At 39.2% G+C, this 26163-nt stretch overlaps 1 long non-coding RNA gene across 1 annotated transcript in view; it reads right to left on the bottom strand.

Annotated features, from left to right (window-relative positions):
• Positions 1 to 2812: 2812 nt before the first annotated feature.
• The window catches only part of LOC138927877 (uncharacterized), a 49105-nt gene continuing 25754 nt past the window's right edge, over positions 2813 to 26163 (bottom strand). The window contains exons 2-3 of the long non-coding RNA XR_011444316.1: positions 9618 to 9808; positions 2813 to 3299 (exon numbers count right to left, since the gene is read on the bottom strand). This is a non-coding gene — a long non-coding RNA (uncharacterized lncRNA). The remainder of the gene's footprint in view (positions 3300 to 9617; positions 9809 to 26163) is intronic.

The following is a 26163-nucleotide window of genomic DNA, read 5'->3' as shown; positions in this document are numbered from 1 at the left end:
TATTGTTGTTAAACTTTAAGCAATGGCAAAGGTTTGTGGTAAGTTTTATTAATATTATTCCCAGCCGCAGTGAAATTTCCTGGCTAACGCCGAAAAAATGAAAAACAATAATAATAAAATATGGCAAAGTTTTGCAGTTGACTTGGTGCTCGGTTTCTGGCTCCGGCTGGTTGTCAGTCATTCAGTCAGTCAGTCAGTCTGCGCTGCTGCGGCTCCCTCAACTTTTTCTGACATTTCAATTTATAAAGCTCAAAATCTGCGCGTTACTCGAAGCGTCGCAATTTTACATTAGACAAAAACAGAGCGAATCTCGTATATTTTATTTTTTCCCCAGTCGTAGGGAATGGCTCTCCTCTTCTCGCCTTTTTCTCTTTTTTGCAGAGTCCGCGGCGACAGCTTAAAAGTAAAATACAATTTTGCAGTTTTTTGTTTCCTTCTATGCCGAAGGCAGTACATTGAAATTGACTTGAGGGGGAGCGAATAAAATGAAACTCTCAAGGCTGACACAAAATGCACTCCTGTTAAAATGGAAGATAGGGGAACAACTATCATAAAATGTCGCAAAAATATTGCACAGGGATCGGATTTTAAAGCGTAAGTATTTAATTATATGGGACAAATCGAATATTAATATATCCATAACTAAGCCAATAATTCATTAATTTCAGTTCGGAAAGCTTTTTTATACTAGTTTTTCCTAGGTTAACAAATCTGCATACTAAATTAAAAATCAAATTTTAGGTCAAATTTTGAAAAAAATCATGATGTAACCCCTTTCATTTTTTTGCAAAAATGGCTCAAAATTAAATTACGTCCGGACATGGCTAGAAAGACGCGCCTGGTGATGCTGATCAAGAATATATATGGTTTATGGGGTCGGAAATGACTGCTTCCCAAAATAAAATCAAAATACCTTTCAGGAAGACTGGAAATTTTTGATGCTGCACCGTAGTTTTAATTTCTTGTAGCATACTTTCGCGCTGCAATTTAAGAATTTTTGTAGCATACTTTCGAGCTGTACGATCTTTATTTACGTTTGTTTTAAAAAATTAAAGCATACTTTTGGGGATTTATATTAAAAAATATGGCATCTTTTAGGCGGAAGTTCAGATTACAGTTTGACAAGCACTGGACCAAGTGAGATTCAATTTTTACAGTTTGACAAGCACTGGACCAAGTGAGATTCAATTTTTACAGTTTTAGAGCCACTGGACAGAAACTCCACTTGGGACGCCCAAAAGGGAGTTTCTGACCAGTGCTTGTCAAACTGTAAAAATTGAATCTCACTTGGACCAGTGCTTGTCAAACTGTAATCTGAACTTCCGCCTAAAAGATGCCACTTTTTTAATAGAAATCCCCAAAAGTATGCTTTAATTTTTTAAATAAAAACCAAATAAATATCGTACAGCTCGAAAGTATGCTACAACAATTCTTAAATTGCAGCCCGAAAGTATGCTACACGAAATAAAAACTACGGTGCATGGAGATTTTCGTTTATTTCAAATTTTATATATTCAAAAATACAATAAATACCAGTTAAAAATCGTATCATCAGTGATGCTCATCTTTTCGTGTTATTTTTTATAACTTTCCTCTATTTATGGGATTAAAATGGATACCATAAATAAAGATCTTCAAACTCATTCTTATAGAGGGAATTCCATCCCTGTAACTACCAGCCATTGACAACTATTTATTAGGCTTTGAATTGAAATTCCTGACCAGGAATCCGCCTCCCCTTGGAGGGCATTCCGTTTACCGGTAATCTATAGCCTGGCGGCCGCAAGGCATTTTGTTAATTATGTAATCAGGGCCGGAATACGCGGGCGCATTAATTTCGCTTAATTAGGTTGCCATTTTGAAATCGGATGACTAGGAACGCAGGCGGCTCAAAATTCTGCCCACGTTTCTGCGCCCCTCTAATTGCATATTAATAAACAATGTCCCGGGCATTGATTCAATTACCAGTTAACCTACCGCACACACATACACCCACTCACCCACTGGCCCATAAATATGTATGCCTCAGTTCATGCTCTACTAACTAACCAAATCCGAGTATAACTCCTTCGTTCTGGAGGCGTTGCAAATTGCAGTTTGTTTCCCTCAATCTGCATACATTTTACCGGCAGAAGATAGAACTGTTGTTTCAAAGTTTTCGCATTCTCAAAACAATAATGGTAAGACTAGCAACAACACTCATCAGATAAGCACACAAAACTAGAGAAACTGAGGAAACTGTTGGAAAAACGGGGGGCAAAACCTGAAGCCGGACAAAGTCAAATAGAAATCAAACACAATTCAAAATCAAGAGACGTGCAAACTCCAGGGAACAACGGCGGGAAATAAACAAAATCCTCAAAAATATACAACCTCTCTAAGTTGTAACTCAGCAGCTTTTCTAGTTTTTTCGTTGTAGCAGCAAATGTTGCCTTTGCCTGTTAGATGCCAACGTTGCGTATACGCAATGTGAAAATTGTAATAGAAATAGAAGGTTTTCTGGTGTGTGGAGTTTTCTTTTTTTTATATGATATAATGTGAAATTAAAATTAACAAATTACAATTACAAATTTAGCAAACATACTTTAATATTAAAAGTATCTCGAAAGGATCCATTAGACATTTAATCATAGTTTAGAAAAACAAATTGATTTGATGATTTAATTTTTTGAAATAATAAAAACTAAGTCGCAAAACTAATTCATTAGTTTAGTTTCGGGCTAAAGTTATTCCCTTAACTAATATGTTTTTTAATGCACTTTCAATTTACTTTCAATTTCAATTTATATTCAATCAAAAAAGAAAACTCGTTCTTGTAATAAATTTCCTTGAAAAGCTCTGCCGCCAAAACAGCTGTTGGAGGAAAATTCTTATCAGAAGCTTGGATTCCTCAGACATGTTTACTGCGCTGAATGAAGAGAGCAGTTAAGAGAGCAGCTTAAGAGAGTTTTGTGGAAGGTAAGCTCTATCGTTCTCTTATCTTGCAAGCTTGCAAGAGAGCGCTGCCCTTAAAGGCTTAAAGTGAGTAAATAAAAAAGAAGCTGAAAACCATAAAACAAGAAAACCCTAAACCATTTTGAACAATTGTGACAATTACCCACTCCCCGAAATTGGTTGAGCTCTTAAAGTTGCACCGTTTGGCCGTCTAAAGAGCATTTCGCAGGACTTCATGCTTATCCAAAAAATGGGGAAAAAGAGACATTATCCTGGGAAATAAACCGACGTGCCACTTGAGTAGTCAACAAGCTTTTCCACAGTGTCATTATTTCCAACGTTCGTCGTGATTTGCAGCAACAGGTCTGAAATTGGAATTATAAAATATTGGGTTATTTTAGGGATTAGATTATGAATAATTTGTAAATTATTTATTTACTTTTTATACAAATATTGAATAAAAGGAAATGGCTAAAATATCTTTCTTATTATGCGCTTTGCATTCTGTGGGGTTAAACTTAAATTAAATTTATTTTCTTATTTTTTAAGCAATACAGAAAACTCTTACCTTCGACAAATAACCCCTTTGTAAATTAGCTAAACTTTCAGCCGACTTTCCTGGCTTAGTCCATCCCTCAGCTGCAATTACGCTTGATTGCCATGAAAATGCGTAAATTAAAACTTGAAATACGGCGGCGGCGGCGGCAAAGAACAAAAATAATTCAGAAAAAATAAACTTTTGTTCTTGGGCCCCCTCAAAGGTTCAACAGGACGCATACTTAATTATATTTCAAGCTGTTTACATTTCCCACTCAGCCCCCTTCCGGCTTTTGTCTTTTTTGTAAAAATTTGTGGTTACAAAAAAAGCAAAATAAAAGTATTCGTTGCGTGTATATTTATAAGTGCTGCTTCGCAGAAAGGACACAATTAATTACTGCGTTGGGCAGGAAAAATCCCAGAGAAAAGTCAAGAAACTGTGCAACAAGTTCAACTTTTCCAGGCAAGTTTTCGCACAGCTGAAATGTACTTTATATATGTAAATAAATACAAAAAGGGAAAGCAACAGCAACAGCCAAGGAGGAGAAATGTTAGAAAAAGTATCAAATAAACTTTGGCGTTTTTGGGGTGGGTTAAGGAAGGCCAACACCTGGTCAGGTGAGAACGAGAGTGATGAATTTGATTGCCCAAGTTTTTGTGGGGCAGCGAAAAAGGTAAGTATCTGAGTGGGTAACATTGAGGGCCACAAGAGAGAGACAATATTGTTTTAATGATTGTGATGAGGGATTATTTCCAGATTTTATATTTCTGGTGGCTTTTTATGCAGGCCATTTTTTATATAACTTGTAACAAAAGAATAACATGAATATTGATTTAATTTGATTCATTTTTTAATTATTTGTCGATGCTCTGCGCATTTTTGTTAAATAATGACGAAAAATAAACAGAATCATTTTCAGAATTAAATATTTTTTAGTCCCCTAACAATTCCCTATTTTATATGATTTCTGATCTGATTTCAATATCCAAACATTTTTTGGTTTGCCATTAATTCTTTTTTTTTTTTTGCTTGGCCGACGAAGCGAATTTGGAGTAAGTGGGCAACGCATCGTTCAACTCGACTGACACTTTCGTTAGCCTTTCGGAAAAGAGCCCTTTCCCTTTTCGCCTACTCATTTCATGGCACATTAAATATTTATACCCGAAAAATGTTTGACCCTTGCCGCATATTTGTGGCTTTCCAGTAATTTTTGGCCAAATTTACATACACACATAGTTTATATAATATTTGCATTAAAATGTCGAGTGTGCAGGGAATATGATGTGCATACAGATAATATTTATAATGAAGAGCGCGAAATAGTAAAAGGGGGCCACGAAATCTAGAACAGCTGCCGAGAGGGGTCAGGTCACAGTCACAGCTTTACCCGCTTTTCCCCCCACTTTTCTGCGGCCATTTTCAGTGACATTCAATTTCTCGAAACGAAATTGAAAATGTTGCGCGACGAAAGCCGCAGCATTGTCGGGGCATGTCGGTTAAACCATCCTCTGTTTGCTGATTCCCAACCAGCACGGCAACTTTTATGCTCTGCCATTATAATTAGGCTCAAATTGCTGCACTTTGCTTTGCATTTTAATTACTCAACAACGGCTCGCAGGAAGAAGAAAGGCATCTCGGAAATGTTGCACAATTTTCCCAGCGAGAGTGAAAGCGCCGGCGAGGGGAGCTAACAAGTTGCTGCTCAGCTCAGCTGCCTCGCTGCCTTGTCATGGGGCTGCCTGCCTGCCTGCCTGTCCTTCTGTCACTACCGAAAACCTCCAGCGCCTGGCCCTGCTCCTGCTTCTGCTCCTACTACTGCTGCCACGCCTCCGCGCTCGACAGTCGTCGGGGATAGCATTTCAAGCAAAGTATTTAATTTCCACATCATACACACGGCCGCCCAGGCAAACAATGGATGGGGCGAAAACATAAAATGTGTGCCAAGGCGAAGGCTGCTGGCTGTTTGGTCCATTCAACTTGGTTGAAGGAGTGCACAGAGAAAAATTATATGAAATATACCTCACAAAAATGCATCAATTAGGAAAAACATGTTTTTGGGTTTCCTTAGAGTGAAAGGAAAGCAGTGAAGGGCTCATTTCCGACCCAATAAATCATATATATTCTTAATCAGCATCAAAAATTTCCAGTCTTCCTGAAGGGTATTTTGATTTTATTTTGGGAAGCAGTCATTTCCGACCCCATAAACCATATATATTCTTGATCAGCATCACCAGGCGCGTCTTTCTAGCCATGTCCGGACGTAATTTAATTTTGAGCCATTTTTGCAAAAAAATGAAAGGGGTTACATCATGATTTTTTTCAAAATTTGACCTAAAATTTGATTTTCAATTTAGTATGCAGATTTGTTAACCTAGGAAAAACTAGTATAGAAAAGCTTTCCGAACTGAAATTAATGCATTTTTGGCTTAGTTATGGATATATTACTATTTGATTTGTCCAACAAAATTACATCAACATTTAATAATAAACATTTTCCGATTGAGAAGTTCTTTGATATCTTATAAAATCAATATTTTAAATTTTTTTATACTTAATACTGAAGGGAAAAGACCTTAAAAAACATTTTTTAGAATCAGAATTTACAAAAATAATTATAATAATAACAAATCTAGGGTTTTTTTTAGTGTGAGGCAAAAGGTAGCATTCTCGAGCTGCAAAAAAAATATATATATAAAAGGAAAAGGTAACCAAGAACAGCTGCCAAGCAGAAAACTATGCCATACTTTTTGTTATTCTTTCGGTTTTACTTTGAGAGGAACAGAAGAGTCTTTAGTTGCCATTTTAAAAGCATGCTTGTTAGCAATATGAGCAAAAAGCTTTGAAAGGACAGCGGAATGCTAAATGAAGACTCATAAACTGAAAGCATTTACATATTTTTTACAAGTTTTAAATTATATGGTTATTTATAATGTATATTATTCTTTACGTAAAGGATTATAATGATTAGCTTTAACTGGTCAACCTAATTGTATTTTTAGTGATTAATTTTAGAGTGTTACTATTATTTTGTTAACTCTATTATATCATATTAAATTTGATTATTTTAGGAAATTCCTTCTTCAATTTTATTGATTAAAAATACTAATTAATTAATTAATTATTTATTTGTAGACATTATTAAACAAACAAAATATATATTTGGATAACAAGTTATTGTAAATAAGTTATTGTAAATAAAATTGGAAAACTTCTTTTAAGTCGTATCTTTTACTTGGGGCTTCTACCTTTCAATGCACCTTTCTGGGCGCCATGCCACTATTCAATTCTGTTTCTTGATTCATATGCTGTCGTTGAGCTTCGTCGTTCTCATCCATTTTATTGGTTTAATTTTGTCACGTTTTCGGGGCGGAGAAAGTGCGCCGCCAAAATAAAAGAAGAAAAGATGGAAAGCTGTGAAAATGGCAGACAAACGGACAGACAGACAGCGGAGCAAAAGGTTCCTGCAAATCATTTCCATTTCAATGCTGCCTTTTATTTCCTTCTTTTTGCCTTCTCCGAATAAATATAAATAGCAAAATTTACCATTTTGTGCAGCGAGCAGAGACTTTCGAAAGTTTTCAACGAAAGTTTTTCGTTTTCAGGCAATTGTTTTTCTCAATCTACATCTATACACTATATATGTTCCTCTGCCTGGCTGCCGGCTGCCTTTCCCTGCCACTCAAATCAATTTCGGATCCTTAAAGCTGATGATGATTTAAAGATTTGCCTGGGATTATAAAGGCATATCCGCCCTTTATGTGGCTGCAAGCGGTGAACCGAACGAGCTGGGACAGGTGGAAAATTCGGGGGGGTGGAAGGGACAAATGTCGACGGTGACCCGCTGCCAAGTCAATAAATTCTCATTGCCTAAGCCATAAATCAGCATCATGGCGCGCTAAGTGTCATTTTTTGTGACGTTCGGATGGCTTTTTACCAGGTGAAACCACAACAAGGGGCGGTTCGAATCGCCAAGAGAGAGATGTAGCACTGAGAGAAAAATTGGTCAAGCTAGCAAGACCAGTTACCCGTGGATAAGATTAAAATGGGAATGAAAGAACTGCTCTTTATGGCTATAGTTTCACTCTAAAAGGTTCTATTTCTTTTATATATCTCTTAGTAGGAAAAATTGCTTTAACTCTATTTCCCTTTAAATCTGAATAAATGTTTCCTCAGTGTAGATTGGCTGGGAATTGGATCTGTTACTGGCAGCTCCACAATGCGCGTTATAATTTACACCTGGCGAAAAGCGGGCGGCAGCAGGAGCTGCCAACCAACTACAACTGTCATTTGACCTTAACCAGACTGGGGATGCTTTCTGTGGGAGGCAGGGGGGTGTAGAGGTCATCCATGGGGGTGAAAAAAGCGGGGCGAAGGAAGTGTGGGAGTCGTAATCTTTGCTGCGGTTGCTGTGGCTGGCTGACTGCGCCCCGGATGCGGATCCAAACGGTTCTGGACTGGTTATATAGTGCCATGTTATATATTTTAGTCAAAAGCGCAATTGCTTGATTTGAAAATTGTCAAACTGACAAAGTGCTAGAAGCGAAAAGGTGATAGTTGTGGGGGAAAAGGAAAAAGAGGGTTACTCTCAGGTCATCGAAGGTATTTTAACTTTTGATTGATGCCTTTTCAAGCTAGAAATAAACTCTTGTTTGAATTTATATTGCTTTTTAAATGTTCATGTTAGAAAATAAAACAAAAACAAATGTTCCCGCTTAAGAGTTTCAAACTTTGTCAATTACTTTCATTTGCCATCGATTATCCTTAAAAGTTCACTAGGAGATCGACTTAAGTTTCCAAGTTTTTTAGCTGCTTCTACCCCTTTGCCATTCCGGAAATCGATGGACTGTAAAAGGACTAATAAAATGTTCCAATTAAACCCCGATTCGATCAATAGGGGACACACAGTCGTCGGTCGGGACAACTTAAAGCTTTACGCTTTTATTGGAAAGCCCATCTATCTGGCTCTTACTGGCCGTGGAGCCTCCACTTCGGAGGCGCCCCAGGCAGCTGCGTTGATTGCCGTAACAGCTTTTGAAATTAAGTCGCTGCAAGTCGGCTGTAGCTCAGACCCCGGGTCGGAGGGGGCGAGGGATGAGCGAATGATTTCAGGACCAGGGGACATTTGCCAGCAGAAGATGGAATGGGGCTCAGGGCAACTCTGGGAGTTACACCAAGGAAAAACCGCAGGCACTTTAGCATTTAAAAGTAATTTCTTGAACAAGAATTTCGTATGTAATGTTAAGTTTCTTGTAAGCTTTTGTTTCAGTACTTCTATGTGTTCAAAGGAGTCTCATGTGAGAAACCTAGCAAACTAGACTCTTTAAGATCCCCATGATATAATATAATACTTCAGTGTTCAGCCACAATTTATATAGAATTCAAATAGTTTTCCATTTTTGTGATTTTGTGAGTCTCTCAATGTTTCGTTTAGACTAATTATACAAAAACATATGATATTTTTTCGGTGCACTCGCACAATTGACGCAATTGCTGCGATACTTTGATTTTATTTCATTTGCCGGCAACATCTGAGGAGCGGATGGGACGAGGCTGTCGATGGGGGAAACGAGTATAAAATGCAGGCGCACCGTGGGTAGGGACCGAGCAGAGGGCGAGGACGAGGACCCGGACGACGACGAGGAGCAGCGATGAAGAGCCAACCGGCGAAACAGTTGCCAATAAAAATTGCATCGAAAACGCTTAACCAAGCAGCGTGCATCAAATTGATTTCATGCTCCTCCAACGTTGACTGTAGTTTTACAACGGGCATCATCCGCACTCGCACCTACACACTCGCAGGGAGCCCCAAAAAATATACTACGCTTCTGCCCGAGTCGCACAAAAATATTGTCTGTCAATATTCGAATACCGCACATCGCAATCCACACCCTGAAAACCCAAACCCAAACTCGGAACCCAAAACCCATTGAGGAGCGAACGGTAACGAAATGTAATTTTTGTTTTCCCTTTCCCTCCCGAAAATAAAGGAAAACAGCACAACAACAATGGGCCCAAGGAAGCAAAATGAAAGCGGACCACGAATTGTGTTTGCTCTCGCATCGGAATCAGCTGCCTGGAAACCTCAATTCGGGGTATATTCTCTTATAAATATATCGAAATTAAAATGTTTATTTTGTTTACTTACCAAAAGTTGTCTTCATCAAGAAGATGTTGTTGAATTCAAGCATTCGGCATTGCAATTTTCATAAGAATCAAAAAAGTTTTTAGTTTGTCCGCTTCCACTTATCCATCCCCATCGATTTGACTTGAACACATAACCGCTTTCGTGCATTTTGCAGAGATTCCACATTACAGGACCATCATTACTTTTTCTGGCTAAAAAGAAATTTATTTAGGTTGTCAGATTAATTTTTTATATTTAAAATGTAAGAATGCTTAGCTTCATTATACCCAAAACATAAAGTGCTCCAGGCAACAAAGGTAAAACAAATTAAATTTCATACGTAATTCGATACAAATAGAAAATAATTACTGCTGTAACCAATAATATTATTAAAATTAATTCCGCAGAATAATATATGCGAAGAGAGCTAGGTGCCTCGCAAAAGGGTATTTAAGAGGGGGAAAAGAAAAAGTGGCGGGCGTGAAAAACGTGAAAATTGCCGCCGCTGTTTTCGATTTTTACGCTCAATCCCTCAATCAGCAACTACCTTCACGCCCCGTCGAGCCCCCGCTCGCTCGCATGTGCCAGCGAATTCATGGCGCCAAAGAGGGAATCCAGTTATCCTGGCATGGGAATGGCGCATGCCTTTAAACTTGTTATTTCAAGGATATGCACAACGCTTCAAACCGAGCAACAGACAGGGAGGGAAGCTCTGAGCCCCCGAAAAATCTGACAATCGGCGGCTTTGGCAACAATTTGGCTGTGTTGTTGCCAGATATTTCTTTATCTCCACATAAGCATCGCGTAAGAATGAACTACATATTACGATTGTGTTCGCACTAATAGGGGCGTTGGGTATTAACTCAGGGGGATAACCATGGCACTGTCAATGGAAAATATTTCAATATTTTCATAGAGATTTTTGCAGATAAAATTTATCCATTTAAATTTTTAGGAAACCTTCAAATTGGATAAAGAAATTGTTAAAAATTAATTGGAAACTGCAGAATATTTTTTATTTAACTGCATAATATTTTAATTTAAATTTGATAACTGAACTCCGCGTCAGATCTGTGCATAAGCACGTGTGCACTTGAATCGGAATCGGGTAGCTGTATCATATCTATTCAATTTGCAACTCTCAGCATTGTTTGGCATGTTTAGCAGCTCACTGAGCAATTTGCGAGATGCCAAGCCAGAGAGCCCGGGCCAGAGCCAGAGCCAAAGCCAAAGCCAAAGCAGTTGCCAATTGCAATGTGAAACTCGCCGAAAAAAATGCGCTTGATCCCAAGATGAAGGATTCAGCAGCAGAGTACTTAAAATATATGTGCACATAAATACGGGGAAATATTTAATATGCGCTCTTTACAGGGATAAAAAGGTCCTTGAGCTCTGCCCTTCGCTTAATCCATTCGTTTACATTTATCAGAACAAAACTAATAGTAATAATAATAATACCTTATGAGTGGCTTTGGAATGCAAACGCAGCTGGAAACCAAGTGCAGTTTGGCATTTTCACTTCAGGAGGTACGTCTGGCTAAGTAGAGAAGCCAGCTTTAAGGCTAAATGCAAGGGAAGTTGGCTATTTAAGAAGAGTGAGTCTTTTTAAGGATAGATCACCCCGTTCTTTCTGCTTCGCTGCTCTGAAATTCCTAACTATTTGGTCATCAAAGAAATACTTATAATCAAAACACCTTCCATATGTATCCAAGCCGTGAACTCACTTAAAAGTAACTTTTGTTCAATTATTCAGCAATTAGTTTCCAGTCGCTTGGCCATGATAGGTAGATAGGCACACACTCGCACACACACCACACCTGTGTGCACACATGCACATCAATCAAGCCGCAGAGCCCAGAGGATCGAGTGGCGAGGTAACCTTCAGAGAAATCAACCGCAAATTGGTTGTGGCAATCGATGGCTAATCGAAGGAGGTGGGTCCTCCAATCGCTGAATGTGTCAATGGCAACATTCCATAAAGCACAACTGACACTTTGCAGGGGAAGTCGGTCCCCCAGTGTCCCCTTTCCCCTTTCCCCTGTTCCTCCGCCAACTGAATGTGATTTAAGGCCCAACTCGTGCTGGATTTTCCGGCAGCAGAAAAAACGCGACTGGCGTGAAAAAAAAAAACTGAAACACAACTGGAACACACAGAGTCACACGCATATAGGGGGGCTGGACGGGCGGACGAGTGTTTTTTGAGGGCGTGGCGCGTCAAAGTCAGTCAAAGCGAAGGCAAAACCTTTAGTCAAGTTTGAAAGATTGATTAGTTTTTAACAACTTGTGACTGGGAAGCGGGGCGGGGCGGGACAGCAGGAGCTGTTGCGAAAAAGGCGGTGAAGGGTCTCGTTAGGGGCTCTAGATCTAGTTCTGCTTTATGCGTCCCAGTTTTCGCTGGGTTACACTTGCAGAAAAATAGATATATGTGAATTTACAATTTTTAAAGTTTATTAAATATTCAGGAAAATGTTTAACTATAGTAAAACATTCCCAAAGATTTTGTTCTAATTTGAAATGATTTAAAATAAAAACCAGAAGTTCTTAAGGCACTCTCCATTTTTTTGGACAGTGCCAAGGATGAGTTCAACACGTGCACTGAATTAACACAGAGTATGAGTTCTGGAAAGTGAGAAGGGCAAAAAGGAGACCAAAGGAGAGCCTGGCAAGGATATTGGCCCAAACGGCAGCAATTAGCCCAGGACCAAACTCAAAGTTGTCAAAGAAGCTCCGGCAAAGGGTAGGCAAACGCCATAAAATCCACTTCGATTTCTGGTTAGAAAGTGTGTTTAAGGTCCTGGCCGTAGCCTTTTCCACTTTCACTCCCACTCCCAAATGCATGTGTGTCGCCCACACACACACACACACACACACTCACGCATGCAGAGATGGCGGAGAGCTGCATACTGAATCACATTTGGTATTTGCATACGAAATGTATTTGCGCTCAACGAAGCACAACAATAAACATTGTAAATATATATTTTTTTTCTCCACTTTCTTTCCCTGTTTTTTATATTTTTCATCCTTTATGCGCTGCCGTATTTTATTTTATTTATACTGCCTGTATGCTGTGGTTCCTTCTCCACTCCTTTGTGCCTTCCCTCGTCTATCGTCCTGGCCTGGTGTTAGTTTTTATTATTATATCATATATTATTCAATTGTCGTTGCCTACGTCGACCACGAAATGTATGTTTCTATGCTAGTGTTTGTTCCAGATTGTACAAATATTTTTGATAGGCAACTTTTACAGAGGGAACACGCAGGGAGAGGGCCTTTAACATTGTCCTTGTTTCGTTATTTTGTGTCACTAGTGTCACAAACAAATGGAAATCAAAGAGTATTGGCTACAATTTGTTGAAAAACAGGAAGAGATTACATTGAATCAATTTGAATTTTTAAAAGGTTTAAAAAGTAAACTAAACATGGGTTTTAATAAGCCAACAAAGTGGAATAAAGCTAATACGAATATTTATTTAAACAAATATTGGTTAAGCAATCTTGTAAAATTGCAATAAATTAAAAAAAAATGTAAAATAATAGCAATAAATATACCAATTTTAAATTGCTAACAAGGAACAACCCCACAAAAAAATCAGAAAAAAAAACCTTAACTTAAAGCGTTCTTAAAGTGCTTTTTTCTTTGCTTACCCCATTTAGTAAATTGAACTAATTTGCTCAAGTTTACATTAACTTCACTTGCAGTGGCGGCAGCCCAACAACAACAATTAGCATCACGTGGAAAATTGAAAAAAAGAAAAAACAATAAAAGGGAAAGATGGTACAGGGAACCGACCTCGATCCGGCCAAGTGAAACAGATCCTACAGATAGCCAGGCTCAAACCCAAGGAGCGGATTCTAATTAAATTCGCGCTCGCACTTTCATTTAAGCAAATTTACAGTGTGGGCGTGGCGCGAGTGCAGAAAAAAGGCGGCGGGGCCAAAGTTGAAGGCAACATTAATTGCAAATCCGCAGAGGCCAGAGCACACAGCGAGAAAAGCAGGCCGAAGTGGGGGGTTGGGCGGTGGTAGAAACCAAAGCCTGAGCCTTGTCAACCGGCGTTGTCCTTTCCGAGCAGCGCAGCAGCATCCTTGACCCGTTTTTGTGTGCTCTCTGCCCTCTGCCCACTGCCTCGTTTCGCCGCGCCGCAAATGCCGCAATATTAAAATGACTTTTTCTTACTTCATTTCATTGCATTTCATGAACAATTTAAGCCAATTGTGCAGTCTCGTCCTTGCTCCTAGCCTTCCCCAGGACCTTATAAATTAATTTCGCAAAATCGGTTTACTGCAGCAGCAGAAGGCAGCAGCAGCGTCACTGGTGAATCGTAGAAACTTTCGTCGTGTTGGTCCTTGCTTCAAATTAAATAAATAACTAAAAAGGGCTTTGCCAGGCAAATAAAATCAATCTGAGACCGATGGAAAGTGGTAATAAAAAGGGAGAGTTTAAATCTAATTGATTTTGAGACTAGTGCTTATTTATGTGTGTTTAAATGGAGTTCTAACTTATGCACTTGGAAGATAAACCTAACAATTAAAGGGGCTAAAAGTGAGGAAATAAAATAAATCAATAAAGTGAGGAAAAATTAGTTTAAAAAAATAGGAGAAGAATGGATGTCTTTAATAATTAGAAATGTATTCTAATGCATAGTGTACTTTCTAAGTAATACAGAAAATATTTCCCAACCTGAAGTAATATGTGCAGCTTAAATAACTCTTCAGACTCTTATCTTACTATCAAATTAAATTATATTTAAGAAGTATATGGGGATACTCCCAATAATAATGACAAGCCCAGCTTGAAAGCCCAATTCAACACTTCTTTAATGCATTTTGAGCACTTCCAAATAAAAAAGAAAAGTCTTATTTTGGCCTATAGACGACGACACAACCCATCACGTGGCGACTGCTCTCGCCACACACGATTTTTAATTAAATTCGAGCGGCATCTTTCGTGCAACTTAACACGAAAATCTTATTTACACGCCAACCGCAATTTAATGTAGCATACATTCGAGCGCGCCCGGGCGGCAACCTTTTTATTTACGACTTCAATAACATGAAACGCGCGCCTACTGCCGAGGGAGGGACTTTCCCCGAAAGAAGAAGTGGGTGCCCTCTGCGTGTGTGTTAGGGAGGCGTCAAAAAGTTATTAAAATGTGCCAGCTTCGAGCTACGAGCCGCAGTGCCGCCTCTCATTCACTCCTGCCGACTGTCTGCGACTTATTTATTGGGGTTCCGCCCGCGACAGGTGGTTGCCCCACCAATTCACTCCGCCGAACCGAACCACACATGTCGCAAGTGTGCTCCAGATGGCGGTGGGTGGCGGTGATTTTGGCGGCACCGGAGATTGTAACAGCTCCCGCTATGGGGCTAGAACCTGGAGGTTCCTAATTCAGAGGGTTCTTATTTTGGGAAGCAACTAATCGATTTTTGTATCTTTTTTGACGAGTATAAAATAGGGTATAGGTATTTAAAAAATATTTACTGATTAATGCTGCTATATCTCCCCGGAAACAACTAAGCTGAAATGGTTTTATCTAGACACAAACTAAAATTTTAATTGGACGGAGCATTATTGTGTTTTTACTTCAGAGAAGATTTGTATTTCTTTCTTCATCTGCTTCATTTGCATAAATCATAAAAGGCTTCCACAAAAACTTGACACAAATGAAGTGTATTTTCTGAAAATAATTGTCACATTCTGGGGAGTTTCGCCCAAAAGAAACTCCATTGCCTTGGTTGCACCTGGCTGTCGCTTTCGACCTCGTATTGACCTCAACCTCTTAACTGAATTTCCAGACGTGACACAAAAAGATATTTGCACAGCACTTGCAGCTAACACAAAAATAACACACATACACAGAGAGAGAAAGAGAGGGAATCGTATGGGAAATGCCATTGAAGTTGGCTTTTCAATTGCCAAGAAAAACTTTTGCCAGAAGTTTACTCCTTTCCTCCACTGTCCCTTCCCTTACCGCCTCACCCTTGACTATTTTTATATAATAACTCTGACTTCCAGCAGACCGGAGCTAGAGAGCGAGAATTAAAATAAACATCACAGGTCCTGTAAAATATATGTAGACAGCTGCGGTCAAGATAATAAGAGCAATCTTAATTTTTGTACCGAAGAATTTATTAACATTTGGGAAGATTTTAAAACTATTTTTCTTCAGATTGATCTACATTTGAATTACAATTTCCAAGTGGAAAGGAAAAAGATTCTTACCGATGAAGGAACTATTAACTCCTTCTGAAGCATCTTTAAATCTTTTTATTTTAATTAAATCTTAATTTAAAATTTTATTTGCAAAAGTAACCTATTATTTTGACCTCTTCTGTTTATATGTATAAAGTTTTTAAAAGCCAAGTTCGAGTTGACTCCTGCTGCTGCAAAGGAATTTGAATATTTATAAAGATTTTTGCATTTTTGGCAGGAATGGAGAAGGGAATTTTCTTCATTGAAAAATTGTTTATTTGCCCGACTTCGAGATCGTCAACTGTGCCGCGGGGTGCTGGGCTGCAAGGGGTTAAAGGGGGGTCTAACAAAAAACTTTTGCCTAAGTCATGCAAATGCAACTCTGAAGTTGTATTAAAAAGTTCGAGCCCGTACCTCGTGTGCTCTGCCAAAACTTGGCTGCATTATGCGTCCAAGCGTTGCGAGTCTATTAAAAATTACTTGTGCATTTTATTTTCACAAAATTTATATACAATCGCCACCATTGGGTTAAAGCTGTCCCGGCAATTTGACGGCAGGCACGAGAATAAACAGCAAACTTTCCCCAAGTCACTGTGCTGCTGCGCTTTTCCGGGCGCAGATTTTCACTAGAGGTCTTGCTGGCAAGGCCAGCTTGGGTTTAATAGTTGTTTGGGTTCAACAGTTGTTTACAATATTTTATTCCTACTTTTGAAGACTTTTTTAAGGCTTATTTTGAAGCTTTAAATGACTTTACTGATATATTTTAAAGAGGTTGCATGGAGTGAATAATTCTAAATAGTGGAGAATCTCTAACTTCTCACAGTTGCAAATATTTAATCAGAAAATTATACAAAGCCAACGAGTAATGTTTGCACTAAAAATAAAAACGATATATAGAGCGTGTTGTTTTTACACCTAAACTAAATAAATAGTCAATATTTAAACAACAAAATCCATAGAAACTAACTGGCAACTGGAGCACGACGCATTCAACACTTTCAATTAAAATAAAGCAAAGGTATTCCCGTTCCATAAAAAATACAAAAAAGAAACAACAAACAAACAAACGCGCGTCAAAAAGCAACAAATGCGTTTAATCAAACATGCAGGAGAGCTCAAAAACAGAAACAGAAGAATTCTATCCTTCTATATAGGACGTAGGGGAGAGGGATTCAAAGCCCGGAAGGGTTTTTCGGTGGCAAGTCAACCTACATAGTTGCCCCCGAGCGATAGAAGCAGGAGGGCGGAGGAAAATAGAATGCGATCTGGGCATAAAATGCAGAAAAATCAAAAACCAACAAACAGCCAGCGCAAATATTTGTCAACTGTAATGAACATTTCATATTTTTGCCCCCGCCGCCCCCCGAGTTTGCTTTTTAGAATTCTTCTTCAGCAGCAACTTCATCATCAATGTTTTTCCTGCCTGCCTGCCTGCTTTTCATAGCCCATTTTCTTTTCACATGCAAAAATTGTGTTCAGAGTCCAGAACTCAATGAGCGAAAAGGTTTCTCACACCCAGACACACTTTTTTTCTCCCTATATCTACTCGGCTTTTACACTTGCAAAAGTTTTCTTTTAAATGGGATTCAGTTTTATACATATATAAAGAATAAATTAATAATTAAATAATAAAATGCAAAGCTCTCAAAGGGAAATTAAAAATAAAATAATCCTGAAAAGAGTTCATAAGCTAAGCAGCTTGTAAATTGCAGGCAAAGCGAGGAAAAATATGCGTAAGAAATTCTCAAAAATATATTAATACTTTTACAAAACAACTTTAAAGTCTGAAAATTAAATATTAAAATTATTATGCTTAAAAATGGGAAGAAAAGATAGAGCTTTTTAATTGCAAAGCAAAATTACAGGCATCCTCTTGAGCTATTTTTTTTTAGCTTCTCAATGCACTAAATTTGTATGACAATTCGATTTGATTTCTCACAGTGTTCCATCACTCGTCATAAATAGAAATGTGACACAACACATGTTGCTGTCCCGCAGGCACATTTCTCCATTTCCCCTGGCCGCCTCCCCACTCGTGCTGCGTGTGTGCCACGTGTAGACATTCCCACACACAAGCCCCCCAGAAACACACCTCCCCACACACCTTATCCATCTGTAGGTGTACGCCTGGCTGTGTTATCACTTAACAACACAAATCGGTGCGAAATACGTAGCCAGATTCTAATTTATTTTCAATTTAAAAAGGTAAATGTGCCAAGCAGCAGACAGAAAGAGGTTTGCGCAATAGGAGATGGATTCCAGGTGGTTTTTCGAGTGGTTTCGGTGCGGTGGCTGGGCTGGGCTGGGCTGGGCTTGCTAGGTGGGTTTCATGGGCCAGCCAGCAAGCAATTGCCCTGAGGCAAACTATTTGAACACAAAAATTGTTGCCAGCAATTTTGCAGCAGCAGCAGCAGCAGCAGCAGCAGGTGAGCAGGCGAGCAGGTGAGAGAGTTAAAGGGGGTAAAAAATGTGACACAAAGCAAATGTTTGTGTGAAAAGCAGAGGCCTTTAGCAAATACCAGCTGAAAGAGGGGAGCCTCCAAATGGCGGATGGTGATGGTAGGAGCATTAACAGACATCGGGGATCAGGCTTTGAGAGCTGTGCAAATTGTTTAGCCGGTTAGAGAAATTAAAACGCTTTGCACAATTTAACTTTTGCAAAAGCGAAAGCCGGTTAGAAGTTGACTCAATCCTCTTCACTCTTTCCACTTGTCCATCACGGGGCCACCCGAAGGATACCCGGACAGAGATGCGTTCGAGAAATCTGGACAGGTTGCAAGCTGCCGGCAGGATCCGATGGATACCTGGGTGGCAGGCAGATTCCTTAGATAGTTATCACAAATAAAAAAAAAAAAAAACCTTTTCAATGGAGATTTAATTATTTTTAAATTTATTTAAAGCCAAACGCTTAAGCCTCTAAATTTATTTAAATAAAGTTCGATGCTGGTGAGAAACTTTGGCCTGATAAAAGAGGTGTCAAGCCTTATTTCCTTAACAAAACTCAAAGAAAAAGTCTACAAGTATTTTCCTCGGGCGAATAAAAATATTAAGACAGCAAAAGGCAATCTCTTTCGGCTGAATTTATAATCCATTTGCCTAACATTTCATCAGCTTTGGCGCCGTGTGTCCTTTTGCAAACACAACTCACGTACTTCACCTGCCACTTTTGCCTTCTGCTTTTGGCCAAAAACTGTTTTAAAGCCCTAAAACACTGACAGGCGACAACAACATTGAAATGGCAACAAAACAGGACGAAGCCAAAGCGGCAAAAGTAACAGCAGCGACCTCAACACGCGGCCTGCTTATCGGAGCAACAACAGCTGCGACCGAAAAACCCAGATACAGGGTATATTCTATATGGAGAACTATTTATATTGATGCATATCTTTTTATTATTTATTTTCTGTACTTGTCAACCTACTGAATTTCAAAAGAGTTTCGAGTTAACTGACAAAATTTAAGTGCAAAAATTTAATTGTATTTGATTTAATGATACTCATATTCTTTTGAACAGTTAAAATAATTTTATAAATATTTTTATTCTGTTTAGGTTTATGTTTTACGTGGGCATTTTATATTTTAAGTGCTTTACAACTAAATAAAAGAAAAGAAAAATAAATATTCCCATTGTCTTTATATAATAATTAATTTTTTATTATTTGAATATACTCTCCCCGTAACTTATTCATCAAAAGTAGTATCATTTTATCCAAGTCCCACTGTTCACGATGTTGTGTTACATTTTCTATTGCATAAGCCAAGGCGCTAGCGACTCTAAAACAGCCAACAGCCATTTTATTATTATGTGCAAAGTTTTTCAAGCGCAGCGCCATGGCAGAATAAAACACAACAAAAAATAAGGGAAAATAAAAATAAATAAGAATAAAAACAACAACACACAAACACAAATGCTGTGAAAACTGAAAATACGAGAGAGGAAAAGCGCTGGCTCATTTATAACGAGGGGCGAGAAGGGTGGGGGAGGAGGGGCGAGAAGCGAGAGTGACAACGTCGTGATGCATGATGACAGCAGCAGGGTAATAATGACAACGACGACTGCAATGGAGCAGACAACGCTCCAGGACGAGCGCAGGACGCAGGACCTGCTCCTAGCACAAGGTTGAAAGTTGAAAGCTGAAAGCCAGCCAAGAAGATGGAGTGCACCGGCGGCAGGTAGGTGGAAAATTTTAGATGCATTTCGCATGCAAATGTTTGCAATGCCAGATAAAAATGACTTTCCCAGGACTCTTCCCCTCAGTCTCCCCCCTTCGTCTCTGTCGCTAGCGAAAATGAGCAGAATTGCAGGTATTCCGCAAAACTATTTTCACTGCAACAAAACTGGAAGCTTTTAAGGCTTTGCAACAACAAAGAGGAAAACAATAAATAATAAAAATTGGGAAAATAAAAAGGTTGAATAAGATGTAATAAAACATATAATTACTACATTTTAAAATAAATACATAAAATAAAGAGAGTAAGAAAAGAAGCTGCAAAGCAACTTCTTCGTTTGCTATTGCTTATACATTGCAGACTTTTATATTTCAGTGTTCCCATTAGCAGAACCCGCATTGACCCTCCACAGATGACAATCAATGAGACACAAAGCTAACTTTTACTTAGCACAAAAATGTTGCCTCAACAATTGCGATAAGAGATAGTGAAAACTTGGCAGAAGAGACAGTGGGAAAACTAAAAGGCAGGAAGGGAAAACTTTTCCACATGCTCTAAGAAAAACTTGATAGAAAAGATATTCAGATTTGGCTCTTGGACCATTGATGGATTGTTATGCCCAAGTTCGCTTAGTTAGACACAAGTTTGGCTTGGAGCACTACAGGCAAAATTTAGATTGATCTGGCTAAGAACTTGGCTTATTAATTTGCATCGGCTAAAGAGGAAAAACGAAGAGCGGGGAAAGCGGAGAAAGCGGGCGAAGGCGGCAGCAGCTGCTGGCTAAAGATTAAATGGCATTGAAATGGCGGACTAACTTTTTGTCAGCTAAAACATTTTGCAAAGCAGCCAAGAACAGGGCGAGGGCGAGGGTGAAGGCGACAGGTACACACGTTGGCCCACTTCAATCACTTTAATTGAAACACGAACTCTACGCATTTATCTACATCAGCTGCAAATATTACTTTTTTGCCCAGGTCGCCTGCTCTTCCCCCCTGCAGATAATGATGAAGCTCCCTGTTTTCCACCACCACCCAGTGGTACGTGTGTGTGGGCTGCGTAAAAAGACTTCAATTAGGCGAATTGTGAGAGGCAAAGGCACCGGCAAAGGCAGAATTTTCCCCAAATATGTTTATCTCCCAGACAGGAAATTGACACAATTTCTTTTTTTGCTGAGAGAGAAGTGAAAAGGATGCAGGATTCAACAAGTCTGTGTGTTTGGTCTGGAAGGAAATCGATTGTTTAAATGAAAGCGCACTGGAAATAAGTGAAATGATAATGAAACCAGATAATGAAGGGCCATCATGGGCAGGGGGAAAAATCAGGAGTGTGTCCTACGAAAGGCTGACTTTGTTAGGAAAAATTCATTGGTAAACATCTGAATACTTGAATGTGGGTAAGCTAATATAATGATAGTCCCTTATTTGTAATTAAACTATTAAACCTCGTCAAGAAACTAACCAAATTTTGTCGTTTTATATTCCATCGCCCCTTAAAATATTAATTAAATATTTCCCGAGGAACTATCGGGGAGCCGTAAACCCAAATCAGAAATGTAATCTAAATTATCCAGTTCATTATTTCCACACCGAAATATTTTTCGCGCTGCATTAAACACAAGCCCATAAGAGCTAAGCCAAAAACAAATTGTTGGCCACTAAAACTACATGAATTTAAATGTGCATTTAATTAAATCGACTTAATGCGGCAATTGTGGGTTAAAAAAAAAACACAAAAAAAAACAAAAAAACCAATTTGCCAATTCAATAGGCCACAGTAAAAATAACATGCAAAAAAAAAACAGCATCGACTATATGAAAATAAGCTACGCAAGTCGGAGTAATGACACATGCAAATTGTGGTTATCAAATGGTAAAAATGCATATGCAAATTAATTACAAAAATATTATAAAATGTATGTAGATTTTGTATAATAAAGCCCAAACTATACTTTGTATAATGCGGATGGCCTGAATTATAATTGGATTTAAGTGCAGATTGAATCTGTTTAAGAGTGACAAACATTTTACAAATAAATAAATGAATCTTTTGCTTACAAAGTAGCAACAAAAAAGAGCCTGCGACCTAACCCACCATCTGCCAAGTTCTCCCGCCATTATTTCCAGCCCCGAGGGTCACATCCTCCAACTTGGTTTATTCCTGCTAAATCCTTTACTGGCCGTTCCAAAAAGAAACCATTCCCATTTATGGCCGTCAAATGATTTCAGTTATAATTTAATGTTGGCCAAAAGGGAGGGTGGCAGCCTGCGGGAGGCTGCAGCTTGGCCCAAGGCGGCTGTGGCCTTGTCTTAATGTCTGAGCCATAAATTGACGGTATTAGACCAGAGAGGAGGAGGCAGGCAGAGAGAGGGAGAGGTGACCGAGGAGCTTTGTCAAGGGTCTCAGACGCGACGAAACGGGAGATCCCCCCATAATCAAACCAAATTTACACACAAAACGCAACCAACACAGCTCTGATTTAAAATGCCAATCATTTTTCACGGGAATTTTCTTCAGGCAACACGAAAAGAACACAGAGGAAATAATAATTATGACTTATGAGGTCGAAAATGAGTCCTTCACTGCGTTGCTATCTCCTTACTTAAATTAAACTACCCTGCAAGGTTATGAAATGTAAAATCTGTAATTCAAAACTTAAAAATAAATTTAAAACAAATCTAAATGATATTTTTCTGCCTGTGCCTGGGCGATTTCCCCATTAGGGGCAGCTGCTGAGTCATCATCTGACATCTGTTGGCCCTGCGGCTCATTTGTCCAGGAGCTGCAGCTCCTCTCCAAGGTCTGGCTACTATTTTTATCACTAATAGATGCCACTTTGTTGGTCGGCGATGGCCGAAAGAACGGTAAAAAGAATCACAAGTTTCGTTACGGCCAAATTGTTGACAAATTTCAAGGCGCACCTGGAAGACAAATTATCAAAAAAGGCGGAAAGCGGGTGGGAAAACTTTCTGCAAGGTAATGAAATGATGACAAAGCGACCAAGGGGAAAATCAGGAAACCCGAAAAAAGAAGAATTTCCTTTGTTTTGTTGACTCTGCTGTGGGATGTAAATTTTCTCCCTATTCTTCGTTATTTTTTTCCCGTCCCCCTCGGCGTCATTAATTACAAGACGCTTTGCAAGGTTGGACAATGTCAGGTGGGCAGGCGTGGCAGGGCCATCGGGAAGGTTATGTACCTTCGAGTAGTATTTGTATTTGCTCGGGAGTCTCCGGCTGGGCTCGTAAAAGCCAAATGTCTGTCATTTAGTTGATTACAAACACAATTAGCCAAAGGTTTATTTGATTTTCAAGAGGCTATGCAAAGAATGTCCAAGATTGAATGTCTGGAGTGGCCGGGACGGACGGTGGACACTCGAGGAGCGCAAATATCAACGTGTCGGCCAGGTAGCAAATTTCGATCAATCATCGCAACGGCATTCTCGGGATAGCATTCCCCACCGACAGTTGCAAATCAACAGAAGAAATTGCCATTTAATGGCCATTTAAGCGAATAAAGAGCCCTCGAAGACCTCTCATAATGTTTATAATATCGAATCTAAGCAGTGACAGGTGAAGAAGAGCTTAATGCAAATTGAATTTGCTATTTTATTTATTTTGTTTGGGACTTTTTCAATAAATATTGTCATTTTAAATTTGAAAAAGAGGATTTGAAGCAAGATTAGAATAAGTAATGTCAAGTTTATTTGTTCTTATTATTTATAGCATTTGTATTTGTATTTGAAATAATATGTTAAGTCTTCTGTTTTAAAAATCTTGTATTCTTGACTGTTGAATAAAAAATCTAGTTATTTAAAATCTCAGCTTGAACTAAAAACAACTCAATCAATCCATTTGGCACACTGCACTGCGAATTCAATAAACAATTTCGTAAACAACTCCAAGTGCAATCTATCAGTGCAAACTGGAGAGACCCCCAAGGCGAATTAGCACAACAGCCGTTCTATCGGAGAACACCTCCTTCTCCAGCTTCTCCTCCTATTCCTGCCAAAGTCAGTAATCCGGAACTTCATCCATCCGCCGGCGGACAACGAAACCAATATCAATTTCAGGCTTCAAACAAGTGTTGCCCCGGACGGACGGACAGGGCTCATTTTTAATGCGCGACGACAGCCCGCCTGCATAATTATGCATGATCCTGAGGCGAGTGTTGGGCCATGCCACGCCCCCTTCTCGGTGAGGCACTTGGAGAAAATTCAAGAAATTAAAGTAAAGGGGAAAATCAAATAATTTGCCATTTAACTGATTTTCGATCAAATGAATATCTTATGGTTGTGGTTGAATTTGATTGATTGGATTACACGATTTTAGCTTTCGTTGCCCAGCTTAAACCTATAGAGTATCTTGTAATATTGTATTTTCAAGGCTTTACACTAATTTCCCAGTTAATAAATTTCTCCAAGTGATTCCTGACCGTTTCGCCTTCCCTATTTGTCCCCCCGCAGCCGTTTAAGCCACCAATCAGCGTCATTGGCAGCAGCGCACAGAGTCGCTTCAGTTGCCCGGCTAATGCCAACACGGCTGGCGCCTGTTTTGAATTTTCAAAAAGTACGTGAAGGACTCCCTTCCCTTGGAAGCTCCCCCTGTCAACCGCCGACTGCATTGCTTTGGTCCGAAACTGCACCAAAGTATGGCAATCATTTTTGCTTTAAGGCTCTCGCGCTGAGCTCAGGGCTCAGGACGACGACGGTCTATGGACTCCGGGACTATGGACTACATGGCTCTCTGCCCCATCTCGGAATGACCAACATTTTCAATTACAACAAAGGAATGCCGGTCATTATTTATTATGCCGACCGCATGGCCTCCAGACTCCGGCTGGAGGCGGCGGCTCTACCTCTCATTTCCGTGCTTTCAACTTGAATCGTTGAAATCTGCACAGGGAAAAATAATGAGCTGGTTATCGTGAGATAATAATGAGCTAGAATTTAGAGTTTGGTGTCATTTTCAGGAATGGATATAAATTAAATTAAAAACAGCTGAAAGCTCAAAAAAAAAAAAAAACTAAAGTTTTCACTCTCACAAATCACTCGAAGTTTGTGCTGTGATTTTAAACATTATTTGACTTGAAACTAGCAAACAACGATCTACTGGTACTGTATCAATATTCTGTTTGAGATATCGGACCAAAAATAGATAAATAAATGAATATCCATATATTTTTAATGGTAAATAAGATATTATTCGATATTTCAAAATTCAATATATACAATTTAGTTCTTTTTCCTGTTGATTTTGTCAGTGTAACTTTGCTCTTTCAGCCTTTTCTCTGTTGCACAGCTCATTTCAGATGGCGCGGCAACTTAAGCCTTCCACAACTGTCCTTTAGCCTCCTGAATCCCGAACCCCCACCCCGCTGTGATCATCCGATATTCATGAAGAAAATGTTGGCTCTATATATATATGTATGCTTCCTGCAGTCAGTGTCTGTGCTTCGTCATTTTTCACAAGCAGACGGGGCTGCCTCCGCCCCATTTTCCCCTCACTTCCTAGCGGCTTTTCATAATTTTCCGTTTATAAGACGTGCAGCAAGTTGCAGCACTTACCCCTCGGCTTACCACTCGAAATCCCCTTTAGTCCTGTCAGTTTTATGTGTTTATGCAATTTTTACGCTGCATATTTCCGTGTGTATATATATATTACTTAATTTCCCGAAGCCAAAGGGAAAACTCTCATAAATCAAAAACAGGCGGGGGAATAGCACAGCTCTTCCGTAGTTCTGGTTTTGTTTTCCTGCCAAAAAAAAAAAAAATAAAAAAGGAAAACAAAAAGAATGCGAAGTTCATTGGCTTCCACTGCGAAGGCAAAACATTTTAATTACATTCTAAAAGGCAAGTTTGTTTCCCTGCTGCCAAACTCTTCAATTGCAGACGACCTCGCACAGAATACCAGCACTACGCTCTATCTGTCTGGATGAAAGGACAAAAGGTCAGAGACATATTTTAATATTCATGAGCCAACAACAACCGCAAATAAAACATAACCGAAATCTGGCCTGGCCAGGACATTCACAAATGGCCCAAAAGGGCATGTGGCCCTCTGACTAGATTAAGCTGTGTTTATGCCCCATAAACCACTGCGTGGCGATAAGGCTTAAACTGCAAAACTTTTGCCTAAATAGAAAACTCTTTGATTGGAATATTTGCGACTTCTTGGCCAAGAGGCTCTTTGAATTGAGTTCATGCCT

This window comes from Drosophila kikkawai, chromosome 2L (genome assembly GCF_030179895.1).
Source record: "Drosophila kikkawai strain 14028-0561.14 chromosome 2L, DkikHiC1v2, whole genome shotgun sequence".
Lineage (NCBI taxonomy): Eukaryota > Metazoa > Arthropoda > Insecta > Diptera > Drosophilidae > Drosophila > Drosophila kikkawai.
Note: the sequence above shows the minus strand (reverse complement) of the source record. Positions and strands in the feature narration are given on the sequence as shown.